The 14,242-nt window shown below is 34.7% G+C and overlaps 1 long non-coding RNA gene across 1 annotated transcript; it reads left to right on the top strand.

The window, feature by feature from the left end:
• LOC140140258 (uncharacterized) lies at positions 1-7,845 on the top strand. The gene is made up of 4 exons (XR_011857231.1): positions 1-101; positions 765-862; positions 2,378-2,595; positions 7,735-7,845. It is a non-coding gene; the product is annotated as an uncharacterized lncRNA (long non-coding RNA).
• Positions 7,846-14,242: the final 6,397 nt, after the last annotated feature.

The following is a 14,242-nucleotide window of genomic DNA, read 5'->3' as shown; positions in this document are numbered from 1 at the left end:
CAGAAGGTTCAACAAGTTCTTTGTCAACCTGTTCACCAAAGGCAGCATTTGATGTACACATGCATGTAGAAACTACTAGAAAGGTTCTGACCAGGCACAAGGTATGTATAATTTTGAGCTCAGAGTATAGTCATAATAATGCCGACATACCTGGTACAGTGGTACTGAAATTAATGCTAAATGTCATTATGTACTTGCTGTGGCCATCTGATCTTTTTGGAACACAACTTACAACTACCTTTTCAATGCGTAGACCATGTAGCTTTTTTCAAGTTTGTTCAGGTTCATGTAATTGCCGACAAAAATGACTCATAACATTGTGTATGATAATAAAAAGCTGTGCACACAGGCAGTTAAGCACAACACTCGTGCTAGTTGGGTGACTCATGCATGCTTGAATTTAACGTAATTTGGAATTTTTTTTGATCATTTTCACCAATAACAAGCTGAACAAACTTAAGGCTACACTTACATCGGAAAATGTGGGTTGCGCAAAAAACACTGAAATGTGTGCATTTTGGGTTTAATAGCACATTTTACAAATGTAGGTCTTACCGCGAATGTTAAGATTTTCCCAATAATTAAAAAAGCTCTCCTTGAAGGCTCCAGAAGAGCTATTTAATGCTCTCCTTCAAATTCCAAAAGACAGTCACTGAGCATGTAGGCCCTACATGCAAGCTTAATGGTAATTCTACATATTCCATGGTACTTGAAGTCAACTTCCCAAATTTACATAAATTTAAATTGTTTTTTATATTTGACAGAAGGTTCAACAAGTTCTTTGTCAACCTGTTCACCAAAGGCAGCATTTGATGTACACATGCATGTAGAAACTACTAGAAAGGTTCTGACCAGGCACAAGGTATGTATAATTTTGAGCTCAGAGTATAGTCATAATGCCGACATACCTGGTACAGTGGTACTGAAATTAATGCTAAATGTCATTATGTACTTGCTATGGCCATCTGATCTTTGTGAGTGGACTCAATGCTTGATTTTCTAATGTCATAAATTCAGTACAATGTGGTATAGCAAACTTCTATCGCAACAGGCGAATTTTAAGGTGCAAATTGCACTGCAATAACCAATAGGGCTAATAAAGTTCGAACGCTACAAAAACAAATACTTAAAATTTCAGTGAAATTCCTTGTAGTTAAATGACTTCTTCAGTCACAGAGAAGTTGCACAACCTCAAAGGAAATAATATGGTACAATAGTGCAGTGCAAGCTCTTTCATTTATAAGTCATACATGGACTATATACATTTTGTAACAGTAGGCCTTTAAAAACAATTCTTCCTGAGAGATCTGCTCGATTACACTACACATAAGATCAATTAAGTACCGGTTGTCAAAATATTTTCTACTTTCCAAATTAGAGCAATTTTATACGGTATCGGTATTTGCTGGCGTAGTGCATGTTAGAATATTACCATTGCCAGGTCAACTGGCTCACGCTTTCTTTGTTACACACCATTGATCGAAATAAAAAAGACACAACGCCTATGGCTATGGCATATCATAATTCGGAACAGGTGTATGGGCCCAGCCTTGAACCAGTAACCAGTGGTTACTAACATGCACTACGACAGCAAATTAAAATTGAGTACCGTATTTGAACCTGTATCATAGGCATATACATTGTAGGTAAATTAAATTTCAGTGATCTGGGCTCTTAGCATTAATATAATTGTATGCATGAACCTGTTTCAGCATTTTTGTGCTGTAATTTGTAAAGAAATTTTAAATACAAAATATAATTTAAAAGGGGTATTTTGTGATTTCAGCATCCATCTGTTTTTCAGTATGGATTAGTGTCATCACCCATTGCACAATGCACAGTCCACTGTACTGTTTTGCATTCCCTTTTTGATAAACAAATCACACCTGTCACCAGCTAACTTACTATGTAACTGACCAGTGCAGTGTGAATTCCATTCCTAAAAACACTACACAATACACATCCCCAATGATCGCTCTGCTCAGGCGTCACATTTTTTGATGTGAGCGGTTTCCATTCTAATACGAAAAGGAGAACTGGGACTCGACCGCCATCTTGATACAGGCATGGAGCAAAAATTGGGGGTAATTTTGTTTTACCTCGGAATGCATTCAAGGAATTTGTTGTCATGCAAGCGTTACATCGCATGATGGGCGCATCTGAGAGACACAGTTGATAAGACCTGCACGCGATACCATGATAAGGATGGGATGTTTTTCGTTCGTCTTCACGCACCATCGGCAATAACCCAAATACCCTCAATTTTCTTTCCACAGCGTGGCGGTATAGGAAGTCCCGGTTCTCCTTCTCTAATTCTGTGGTTATGATTGAACTTACGATTGTATAAGTTTCAAATCATGCTACTTTTTTTTTTCAGATTGAAGCTTAGAAATAATTACAAGATTACAACCAACACGAAAGTTCCACATACAATACATTTGTAGATACCATTTGGAATCATAAGTTCAGAAGTCAATGATGCAACCTATAAAAAAGTACAGTGTAGTTGCAGGATTTGAGAGCAGAGCCTCATACATGTATCTCTATATTATCAATGAGTCCATTTCTGTGCGTACAACAGTTTATAATAATTAGGTAAGTACATGTAGGTATTCATATTGATTTTTTTGAAAGCTGAACATGCTAAAGTTTGTGTAATTGTGGAGTATTGATAATGCATTCAATCTTGGTTTCAGCCAATGCATTTTTAACTACCTTATTGTCTGTAGGCCTATTAGTAACCCAAAAAATGCCCTCTAATTGTTTTCATAAAAAGTGATTGAAGTGCAGGAATGTTCATAATAGATCATAATTTCCATCCAGGACCTTGCCAAATTATCATAAAATGATAATGTAAACGACTAGTAATTTATGCACTCCCGATAATGTACTTACAAATTATGCACTCCATATGCAGTCATCATTTTTATTTAATCATAATGCAATCAAAGTGATTTGTATTTTGGAGACTTTTAAAATACAAATTTTGCCACTAATAATAATAGGACCCTTCTTGTGAACAATTGTACATGGTGAATTACAGACAAAATGGTATTAGAAAAACGTATTAAAGATAAAAATTTCCTGTAATGGAAAGCTGCTGGTCTCGATTGAGAAGGTGTCATTTTAAAAGTGAACTTTATAAATTTATGAAATTGACCTGAAACTAATCTTGCTATTAAAATAAAAAGCAGCAGATTTTTTCAAAATGTAAAATTGCGTCAATCTTAAAACCAGTATATGAATGGTTTTAATTGTAAAGGTGTTGCTCATAAAAACTAGTCTGAGGTGAAAAGGAATAAATCATAACAAACCTAGACATAATTGTGTATAATATACACGACCCTCAGCCATACCCAATGAACCATCCACAATTAGTCCAGCTATTTCGCTATAAGTCATAGCCAGCAGTAGCTAGCCGAAAGTTATGACGTCAATGGCTTGCCATGGATGGCAGCAATGGCAATGCAGCATTGCAATTTATTAAACATGAACACAGTGAAAATTGGACATTATACAATGTAGTATATATGGCACAAACTCTGTTAGTTGAATTATTCTGTGTCACATTAGGTGAATTATTAATTGTCATTTAAAGGAAATGTCGGGCAATCACAACATTATGTCTCATATTTAAGTAAAATAATTGTCAAGTATGAATCACATGGTTTTATTTAAAACCGTCATATTAACCATAAAAACAAATAAAAACAGCCATCTCTCAACACGTGACATTCAAAATTCCCGCGCCGAAATTGTCTAGAGCAATGACGTCCTAATAATTCAATGAAGCCTGACGACAAATGGGCACAAATAACCATGACGTCATTGCTCTAGAAAATTTTGGCGTAGGGATTTTGAATATAATCACGTGTTGAGAGATTGCTGTTTTTAATTGTTTTTATGGTTAATATGAGTTTATTTTAAATAAAACCATGTGATTCGTGCTTGATAATTATTTTTCTAAAATATAAGACATGTTGTGATTGCCGGACACTTCCTTTAACTTAACATTTTAATTAAGATTATAAAAGTGTCACTTTAGGTGAATTATTCAGTGTCACATTAGGTGAATTATTAATTGTCATATTTTAATTAAGATATAAAAGTGTCACATTAAATGAATTATTAATTGTCACATTAGGTGAATTATTCAGTGACATTTCATTTTAAACATTTTAATTAAGATTATGAAATTGTCACATTAGGTGAATTATTAATTGTCATTACATTTTAATTAATGTTATAAAACTGTCACATTAGGTGAATTATTCAGTGTCACATTAGGTGAATTATTCAGTGTCACAGGTGAATTATTCAGTGTCACATTAGGTGAATTATTCAGTGTCATATTTTAATTAAGATTATGAAAGTGTCACATTAGGTGAATTATTCAGTGTCATTTCACTTTAAACATTTTAATTAAGATTATGAAATTGTCACATTAGGTGAATTATTAATTGTCATTTAACTTTACATTTTAATTAATGTTATAAAACTGTCACATTAGGTGAATTATTCAGTGTCTGTTTCACATTAGGTGAATTATTCAGTGTCACAGGTGAATTATTCAGTGTCACATTAGGTGAATTATTCAGTGTCATATTTTAATTAAGATTATGAAAGTGTCACATTAGGTGAATTATTAATTGTCACATTAGGTGAATTATTCAGTGTCATTTCACTTTAAACATTTTAATTAAGATTATGAAATTGTCACATTAGGTGAATTATTAATTGTCACATTAGGTGAATTATTATTAATTGGTACCAGTGACCAAGTAAAATCATTTTAAGTATGTAATTGGCAGAAGTAGCAGCATTTTGAATCTATTTGGTTAAACTAGAAGTGCCCCCTAAATGACCTTTCACCCAAATTATAGATTTAAGAACTAGAACTAGCCCCGTTCCACAAACTGCGACGCCTCTCGAATAGGAACGAAGTGAGCACCGAGGGTAGCGATGGAACTAGAATTTCCACTCTTAATTTTATTACCCCTCAGAACAGCAGGATTTACACTTCCCACCAAGCAATTTGTCAATCACTTATCACATACGGTACCCAAAAACAGGAAAGTTTAACCACATGCTCATTTGATGCTATTGAATATGAATGATGCTATTGTGAAACTTCTAGTTCCTTCCCTACACTCGGTGCTCGCTCCGTTCGCTATTCTAGAGGCATCGTGGTTTGTGGAACGGGGCTAGTTCTAATAAGGACTGAAGTTGAAGTTGAAACACTGAAAATGACATATATGGAAAGACATGTTATTGGCCAATGAATGGAAGTGGGTCACTTTTAACCAGAAGTTAATCACCTGATCCTAGTGACCCGCTATGGTCAATATTGCTCAAAGCATAATGGCTATGATGGCTCAATATGAGATGGACAGACATAAAGGACATTACATAAAGACACCCTTATCCATTTTGCAAATGGCTAAGGGAACAATACAGAGATAGAGGTTTGCTGACTTTGCTTCCAAGGGGAAACAATATAATCCATTCATTCCATTCACTGTAAAAGTATTTTCACCAGGGTTCATGATCATCTGTAGATCTAACAAATCACATTGAATTATTAAGTGCCATTTCACATTACATTTTTTTATTAAGATTAGGTGTGACTGTCACATTAGGTTAATTATTAAAGGAGGATTTCGTGATCCTAGCATCCTCTTTTTATGACAATTTTCAGTAGATATCCACGAAAAAAGCTTATTCCCAAAATCTCAGTTGATTGCGATTTTGCGTTTGCTAGTTATGCATGATTGTGTGTATTAGTATTACACTACTCCGTAGGCCACTGTAAGTTGTAATTTCGTTCTGAAAAAAGTGGCCGCGATGAGGCTGTGGATCACGAAATGCCCTTTTAATTGCCATTTAACTTTACATTTTAATTAAGATTATCAAAGTGCCACATAAGGTGAATTATTAATTGTCATTTCACTTAACATTTTTATTTTAAAGATTATAAAAGTGCCACATTAGGTGAATTATTAATTGTCATTTCACTTAACATTTTTATTTTAAAGATTATAAAAGTGTCACATTAGGTGAATTATTAATTGTCATTCCACTTTACATTTGTGTCACATTATGACATTAGGTGAATTATTGTCATTTCACTTTACATTTTTATTAAGATTATAAGAGCGTCACATTAGGTGAATTATTAATTATTAATTGTCATTTCACTTATTAAAGATTATAAAAGTGTCACATTAGGTGATTGTCATTTCACTTTACATTTTTATTAAGATAATAAAAGTGTCACATTAGGTGAATAATTAACTGTCATTTCACTTTACATTTTTATTAAGATTTTAAAAGTGTCACATTAGGTGAATAAGTAATTGTCATTTCACTTTACATTTTAATTAAGATTATAAAAGTGTCACATTTGGTGAATTATTAATTGTCATTTCACTTTACATTTTTATTAAGATTATAAAAGTGTCACATTAGGTGAATAATTAACTGTCATTTCAATTTACATTTTAATTAAGATTATAAAAGTGTCACATTTGGTGAATTATTAATTGTCATTTCACTTTACATTTTTATTAAGATTATAAAAGTGTCACATTAGGTGAATTATTAATTGTCATTTCACTTTACATTTTAATTAAGATTAGGCCTATAAAAGTGTTACATTTGGTGAATTATTAATTGTCATTTCACTTTACATTTTTATTAAGATTATAAAAGTGTCACATTAGGTGAATTATTAATTGTCATTTCACTTTACATTTTATTAAGATTATAAAAGTGTCACATTAGGTGAATAATTAACTGTCATTTCAATTTACATTTTAATTAAGATTATAAAAGTGTCACATTTGGTGAATTATTAATTGTCATTTCACTTTACATTTTTATTAAGATTATAAAAGTGTCACATTAGGTGAATAATTAACTGTCATTTCAATTTACATTTTAATTAAGATTATAAGTGTCACATTTGGTGAATTATTAATTGTCATTTCACTTTACATTTTTATTAAGATTATAAAAGTGTCACATTAGGTGAATTATTAATTGTCATTTCACTTTACATTTTTATTAAGATTATAAAAGTGTCACATTTGGTGAATTTTTAATTGTCATTTCACTTTACATTTTTATTAAGATTATAAAAGTGTCACATTTGGTGAATTTTTAATTGTCATTTCACTTTACATTTTTATTAAGATTATAAAAGTGTCACATTTGGTGAATTATTAATTGTCACATTAGGTGAATTATTCAGTGCCATTTCACATTGCATTTTAATGAAGATTAAGTGTCACATTAGGTGAGACAATTTATTGTACAAATATAACCCATGAATAGATGGTCATGTGAAAGACCCCTAGATGACATTTGATTTTCAACTTACAATGAGAGGCCAATGTATTTACAAAACCAGGAAGAAATTTAATTATTGGCTATATTATCTATTCATGTTGGTTTCAGTAACAAATCTATTTAATGCCCAATCAGATTTTGACATTTCATCGATTTAATTTATTGTGTTTTTTTCCCTAAAATTTTTCATCAAATTGATTAAAAAAATGTAGACCCAAGATTTTACCAAAATCGGATCGGGCAATAAGGGTAAAACAATATTTTTTGTTTGCCTGATTGGTGGCATTGGCGCAAGTGAATAGGAGAAGTTGAACCACAGATCTGTAGTTGAATATACACTATTTAACAAAATTTTCTGTGTATTTTTTCCCTCTTTCTTTACAGTTGGGTAATCCAGTTTCATCATAATACCAGTCCATTAATGGAAGATCTCTCATTGCAGCACTACACAGTATAAGCAAAACTTTCTGGGAAGGAAAAAGAATTCATTCCATTGTAAGCACTGATATTAAATATATTTTTAAGATTGACAAAGCTATAAAATTTACCTCTTAAGAAGTCAATACAACATTAGGTCCTCAGTACTTGATTCTGAGTATCCCCGTCACATTTTCAGGAAAAATTGATTAAAAATATTAATAATGCTTGTTAATGCGGGCATTATTTTCAAAGATTGGTGGGCGATGGGAAACTCATAATTAAGTTTAAATTACCTTTTAAGTTTTGCCAGGTTTGTGGGAACAGGTCACAAATGGGCAGTTCCGTAGTTGTGGACGTACATTCAGAAGACTTTGAGGACCCAGAACAGTATCTCTGATAGAAGAATCATATTGGTTTGTTCTGGGACTGATTATTAGTACTAATTTTGCCCCAAGTTTTTGAAGCAAGTAGAAAAGTAGAAAATATACCAAAAAGTAAAAATGTACCAAATTTTTTAAATAATTTTTAATAAAATTAGTCTTATATTCAAGAACTGTGCAGGTCTGGCATTGCGTACATACATTTCACAGACTTTGAGGACCCAGATCTTCTAACCTATGGAGGCATATGGATTTTGAACAATTGTTTTAGAAGTATCTCTGATAAAAATATAAAACCTGCAAATTTAATTCCAATCCCAGTCTCAGTTGGCATGACAGGTCACAAAAACACATCTGTTGCTGACATATTCACAGAAAGTGAACTTTTCGAGTTGCGTTTCAGTTCCCGTACAATTGCTCTGTAGTGTTCAGAACTTTGATGGAAACAGATACAGTTTTGTTTGCAAGAGGGACAAAGCTAAAGAAAACAAGCAAATAAAAAATAAAAATGAGTTTCAAATTTTGACCATTTGTGTGACATAATTACGGAACTGCCTAAATGTGAATTCTGAGGCAACTTACCATACAGCCCTATATGGACTATGTAAAATATTCATACCTGCTAATCATGGGAAGTAAATGTGGTCATGTTAGGTAGGACTGCAGAGGTGTCAATTTACCTCGGATACTAGAGTTCTTTTTGCCGTAGCTCTGCAACCGATTAAATAGTAATTGACAGATATGAGACCCAGTCAATCCCAATGAGCATTTGGCTTTATTGTAACATCAATACACCTTGCATACATAAGGTCTTTTTGCCGTACCTGCAGTACACAATTAAAAAGTGCTTGTTGTCTACTAAGCCAATATGCACCATTCATACCTGCTAATCATGAGAAGTAAATGTGGTCATGTTAGGTAGGACTGCAGCGGTGTCAATCTACCTCGGATACTAGAGTTCTTTTTGCCGTAGCTCTGCAACCGATTAAATAGTAATTGACAGATATGAGACCCAGTCAATCCCAATGAGCATTTGGCTTTATTGTAACATCAATACACCTTGCATACATAAGGTCTTTTTGCCGTACCTGCAGTACACAATTAAAAAGTGCTTGTTGTCTACTAAGCCAATATGCACCATTCATACCTGCTAATCATGAGAAGTAAATGTGGTCATGTTAGGTAGGACTGCAGCGGTGTCAATTTACCTCGGATACTAGAGTTCTTTTTGCCGTAGCTCTGCAACCGATTAAATAGTAATTGACAGATATGAGACCCAGTCAATCCCAATGAGCATTTGGCTTTACTGTAACATCAATACACCTTGCATACATAAGGTCTTTTTGTCGTACCTGCAGTATCATATCTGCTAATCATGTGAAGTAAATGTTAGCTAGGACTTCAGCGGTGTCAATCTACCTTGAAAACTAAAGTCTTTTTTTTTTGCCGATTATCCTTCCTTGTCTTCTGGTATTGTCCCTTATGCTCTCAAACATGTCTCTGTCATCCCACTGCTGAAAAACCAGGTTTTGACACTGACATCTTTTTGAAGTAGTGTAAAATCTTCCTTTCTTGGAAAGGTATTTGAAAAAGTTGCTGTCACCAGAAACAACTTTATGTTCAAAAGCAGTCCACATTCCTCTCTGATGGTGCCATAGTAAGGACTGCTGCTGGTGGAGAACGACATTATAATTGCTCATGTCATACACAGATACAGATAGGTGTTGTTGCTGCTTGATTTCAGTCCAGCATTTGACACTGTAAACCATAAGCTACAATGAACTACATCAATATTGGAGGTCACTTGCCAGTCTTGTATCAAGGAGTGCATCAAGATCTGCTTGAAGGATGTTCAGATCTTCCGGTGTTGATTTAACAGCAGATACATCATCTGCAAAACGTCTGGTCTCTGTACCCTCAAAATTTTCTTTTTCTTTCGGCGGCATTCTCATAAGTCATGTATTAGTTTTAGGTTAATAACTTTGCATCAGTTATTTGGAGGGCATTGTGAGAAATCTAAACATTTTGCCTTTGGAACTGAGAGATATTCCGAGGTCCAAAGCAAAATGTTTAGATTTTTCACAATGCCCGACATATAACTGATGCAAAGTTATCTACTGAATTCATAACCGTCATTTTTAACTCATCACTCAAACCAAATCTCAAAATTTTATTATCTGAAATTTGTTGAAATATACAATTTTTATCTTCAAAAAGTTGGAAAAGATTAAAACGGTCTTACCAATTATTACAGCAACTAGGCGGTTACCCGTATCTCGCGGTTTTCGGCTATCATGGTTATTGGCTTTTGCAGATCGCAAAATCAGGGTGTGTCCTTTTGCTGGGATCACTTTCCTCACAGCTGAGCTCAATTGCAGCATTTTACAATTTGACCTTGCATTCGCCCTCAATTTGAAATTTGACCTGACCTTTGACCATGGATGACCTAACAAACGCAAACCTGAGCTTCTTTGGCGAAAGTTACACGCACTCACAAAGTTTGAGCTCCATTATATGAGCAATTTGAAATTTTTATGTTTTGTGACCTATGACTTCTTAACCGTAGGTCTGACAAAAAGGTCACCGTGAAAACTTTTGTTTGTTAGTCCAAGGTCCACTCACCCACCAAGTTTGAGCTCCATAGAGGCAATTTGAAATTTCTACCTTTTTTGACCTATGACCTCTTAACCGTAGCTCTGATGAAAAGGTCACCGTGGAAACTTTTGTTTGTTAGTCCAAGTTCCACCCACCCACCAAGTTTGAGCTCCATATGGGCAATTTGAAATTTCTACCTTTTTTGACCTATGACCTCTTAATCGTAGGTCTGATGAAAAGGTCACCGTGGAAACTTTTGTTTGTTAGTCCAAGGTCAACACACCCACGAAGTTTGAGCTCCATAGGGGCAATTTGAAATTTCTACCTTTTTTTTTTTTTTTTTTCTTAACCGTAGGTCTGACAAAAAAGGTCACCGTGGAAACTTTTGTTTGTTAGTCCAAGATCCACCCACCTACCAAGTTTGAGCTCCATAGGGGCAATTTGAAATTTTTACCTTTCTTGACCTATGACCTCTTAACCGTAGGTCTGACGAAAAGGTCACCGTGGAAACTTTTATTTGTTAGTCCAAGGTCAACACACCCACCAAGTTTGAGCTGCATAGGAGCAATTTAAAATTAGACTTCAATTGGACTTGACCCGGTCATTGACCTTTGACCTTAAAAATATAAACTGGTTCTTTCTCATACAAGCTGCACCCACCCACCAAGTTTGAGGAACGTGCGACCCCTAGTCTCTGAGAAAAGCTTCGGACAAACACAGACAGACAGACAGAGATCCGGTGAATTATAGTAAGATTATAGTAAGATTATAGTAAGATGCACAATCATGCCATGTGCAAATATGGTAGTTGTGTGCACATGAAGTGTTCAGACGCAAAGCACACACAGAGGTTCACCTCAGTGAACAATAGCCTATGAGGAGAGACACAGGTCAAGAACTTAAGGCACCTAAGCCCAATATTGACCCCTGTAGAACTGATGCATTGATGGAGGAAGTACTTGATGACTGGCCAGATAAGACAAATTTGATGGAACGATGTGTCAGGTAGCTCCTAATCCATGTGAGCAGCTAGCTTGATATTCCTTTTGCCATGAGTATTGAGCCATTGTGCCAGACCTTGTAAAATGCTCCTTTGATGTCCAGGGCAATCAGACACACTTTGTTGCCTCTGTCCAGGGAGTTGGACCATTGATTAGGCATAAATTCAAGTAGCTGAAGGAAACTTTTTTTGAGATCCAACCTTAAAGCTTCAAAAGCGTGTCATTGCTAACAATTGAAGTAGCTAGTGAATACCCAGCCATATGCCCTTTAATTAACTCCATTGAAAAATAATAATTATTACTGGGTACATAACAAGTCACAAATAATACTTGTTGCAAATTTGTTATATTTGTATTTTTCCTGAAAAAAGACTTATATTCTTTAAAAAAGCATTCATTTTCATTATCCTCATAATATTAGAGCCCGGATGTCGCCCTAGACTATTTTGAGGTTTTGGCATACTTGCAAAGGCCATACCATAAGCTTTAAAAACACTTCAACCAGCTTCATAGCATATCTAGAAGTAAAGTTATGGTCGTTCAAAGGTGTCACGGTTTCAAAACGCGAAACCGAGAAAACACAGTTTAAAGTCAGGGGTTTCAAAATTTGCCAATTTTTAAATGATTTATAACTTTTGACCATAGCAACCATTACCTTCCATACATGCTATTACCACCAAACTTTCCGGCAATACCAAACATGGCGGCACTCGAACGAGATAATTTTTTGTAGCAGTGGACAAATTTCACGATTATTTCGACGCTCTAAAAAACTTTTTACTCAATTTTAGGAATATTTTTAGAACGACAAACTTCATAAAATGAGCGTTTTTTACTTGTTTCTACTCTATATTTTGCAATGAAACTTGGACTAGTGTAAGAAAACATATTAATCATGTCAAATCTTTAAAAATCTCATTTTTCATTGGAATGACCTTTCAAGCCAATTTTCACTGTAGCGCAAAATCAAGTTTAGCGACATCCGGGCTCAGTTGTGGCGAAGGGTCACATATGAAACCATATGTTGTCCAAGCAAACCTTTCCTTGTAAGTGCAGCATAGTGGTTCTGAAATGGACATTTAGTGAGATAAAAAATTAAATGACTTTGTAAGCTAATTGATATAATATGACGCATCTCTTTCATAGCACAACATTAAAAATGGTTTACATGTGACTTACTTTGAGATATTTTCTATTTTTTCTTTTTGTACTACGCAAAGTTTTGTTAAAAAATTTGACTGTATAATGGATTCGTGTTCTTATAAAAAGGTCAAAAAAATTGTCTAGTGTTTCTTGGCAGAGTTTTTTGGAAGCATCATATGTTGCCGTCTCCTTAACAATTCTTCTGATGATTCTTGCTCCAAGTCCCTCATTATGATACGATTGGTTGAATTGCATTACAAAAACATCTTCGCATTTGTTCATGAATTCGATCATCCTGTTGGTGGGAATCTTCAGGTACCCAAAATCGCGGTTCTCCACTTCGCATGCTTTGAAGTAGGTGAACAGCAATCTTGGGTCACTGAGATCTGGGTGTGAATTAATCATGCAGGAAAAGCAAGCCTTACAGTGATGCTTAGCCAGAAGTTTGTATGCCAACCACCCACAAACATATACCATTAAATTCTCCTCAGGCAGGGAACGTTGATTTGGCAAGGACGCAGACATGCTCTCTGTATTTTCAACAGTACTCTCGTGGTGTTGCTGTTCCCTTGTCCGTGTTTTGTGATTCTTAGTAATTATCATATATTCTGCGAGAATTTGATCTAAATCATCAATGCAATTACGCCCCTTTGGTTTAAGTATGGTGTCTATAGTGGCTGCTTTTAAACAATACCTAAATTGATCGCATTGGGGTGTGTCATTACAGCCACCCTTCTGCCTAACCACAGCAAATAAATTCTCGATTGGATCTTGATTAAGTCTTGATGTTAGGAGGTATGAAAAACCGAATCGGGTACCAAGCTCCTCCCAGAGAAGAATGGTTGACGCCATTGTTAATATCCATCCTTTTACACATTGTATTTTGTTGGAATCAATTTTCCACGATTTCAGCCATTCCATTTGTTCTCTCCAATATTGGACATGATTACTTCTGTTTGTGCACGCATTCATCCATTTCTTGTCTAGTGGGGCATGTTTTTTTCTTGAGTTGAAAGAATTGAAAAGCTGGTCCATTTGGTCACAGAACTCAGCAGTGTATGTAGCTTCTGCAGGAAGCTCCCCATTGCAACTTGAGCTTGAATTCCAGCAGCCACAGAGTGGCTTAATACTTGCGCTGCTCGTTTTACGCTCATTTTTGTGAAAGCTGGCAAATAAATGTGCTTGTCCGTTAATTTGTAGCATCCCCTGTACCCGGTGTTACCCCTAGATTTCTCCTGTTCATAAAAATTTTCTATGTGTTTCCATTTTATTGTCTTTGATCCAATTTGGATATCATGATTCTTTAAATTATTTCTGATATTTTTTAGCAGATGTGGTGGGTCGTACATAAAA

Source organism: Amphiura filiformis, chromosome 19 (assembly GCF_039555335.1).
Source record: "Amphiura filiformis chromosome 19, Afil_fr2py, whole genome shotgun sequence".
NCBI lineage: Eukaryota > Metazoa > Echinodermata > Ophiuroidea > Amphilepidida > Amphiuridae > Amphiura > Amphiura filiformis.
This window is presented reverse-complemented; position numbering and strand designations above follow the sequence as displayed.